We start from the raw sequence: 1,930 nt of genomic DNA on the forward strand, positions 1-1,930 counted from the left end.
CCCTTCACATGTACAATGCACCACCGCCCCAAAATACCTTCTAATTCATCTCCCACTTCCCCTCCACCCCCAACCCCACCCCGAGCCCACACCTCACATACAGTGGCAAAATAATTTCATTAAAGATATTTAAATTTTAATATATATTTATTAAAAAAAGTTAAAGTATAATGTATATTATATTATATAACATAATATGATTTTTTAATGGTAAATATATAATGACCAGCCTTCTATTTAGATATAACCACGTCACTCTGTACAAACACAACCGCACACCTTAAAATTTTACAAATGAATAAATAATGTAATTAGGTAGGCTCATCTTGTCCTACGTCAATAAAGGGAAATAGAGATAAGTGAGTGATTAATTTTTATTTTATTTTTGTCTACTTTATGTTTTTGTGTTTCAATATGCACTGATGATGCTATTAGTTTTTAAATTAATTAAAATACTTTTAAAATAATTTCATATATTTCCAAATTCTAAATTGGCAATTTGCGATCTTAATATATTAATGCAAGAGCACGCGTACTTTTATAAGTATTGAACAAAATTTGGCCATAGAATTTAGGTATATACAATATGTTATACATACACAAGTGCACAATAATTATGTGTAACAAACAATACATATGAAACACCTTGGTTTCTAGATCTTAGAAAATTTTCTGTAATTCTGATCTTTGGACTCAATACGACTCATGGGTACGAGCCGTATGTTGAGGTACGAATGGTATGGTCCAGTCGTATACTGACCAGTATTGGTTGGTGGGATGAATTTTAGTTACTGGAATGGATACGACTTAGAGGTACGAGTCGTACTATTGGTTACGGATCGTTTGGTTCCTTAATTAACTTAATTTTAGACTTAGTTAGTTAGGTTGAATCTGAGTATGAGTGGATCACCATAAGCCGTAAGCCCGGGTACGAGTCGTACCATGGACTTGTATGGTGGACAGTGTCTTAATCTTCCTTGGGTTTAAATCTGCCAGGAGTGCGGATGAAAGGTACGAATCATATGATTTGGATACGACTTAGTTGGATGAGTCATATACTGGACAATATTTGATCCAAAGGTTGAGGTCAGGATACGAGTGGAGGATACCACTCATATTGGAGGGTACGACTCATGTGGTTATGTCGTATCCCTGTGATGGGATTTTGGTGCAACTTAAGTAAGGGTATTCTGGACATTTTTCACTTATCCTGATAAGGCCCCACGACTTCTAACCTACTTGGGAGGTTATTTACGCTATTATTCCATTCATTTACACTTAAAAACTCTTCTAGACACTCTATAATTCTCTCAAAAGCTTTTGGACAAGGGAAGCTATGGTTTCAACTAAAAGATCAATTTGGGGCTTGTCTTGGTGATTTCTTTCCGTCATCCTCTTGGTTTAAGGCATGTTCTCTTCCCTCATTGCTAATTCTAACTAAGGGCATGATTTTTATGAATGTTTTCATGATTTCATTGATTGTGTGATTTTGGTTTTCAAATATGATTTGGAGGGTTTTGATATTGAATGGTTGGTTATGGTTTTCCATGGTTTTAATTATGCTTTTATATACATTAATGGTGGTTTTAGATAATTGGATTGCATGGGAATGGTTTAATAGTAATTGAAATTGATTTTGATCATATTATGCCTCCAATATGTTTGACAAAATATTTATAAAGATATGTTCATTGCGTTGACTACCTTTAATGGAACTCTTGAATGTTTTAAAACTTGGTAAAGAAATTATGCATGATTTAAATGGCTTGAAATGGTAAATGGCTAATAGTTATGGTTGAGGGGTACATTGAATTCCCCCAAGTGATTTAATATGGTAAATGAAAGGGCCCTTGAAAGTCTCCTTAAACCTATAAATGGTTAGCTATGGATAATACTTGCAAGTAAGGGTTGGTATGACGATACCAATATC

This window comes from Capsicum annuum, chromosome 2 (assembly GCF_002878395.1).
Source record: "Capsicum annuum cultivar UCD-10X-F1 chromosome 2, UCD10Xv1.1, whole genome shotgun sequence".
Taxonomy (NCBI): domain Eukaryota; kingdom Viridiplantae; phylum Streptophyta; class Magnoliopsida; order Solanales; family Solanaceae; genus Capsicum; species Capsicum annuum.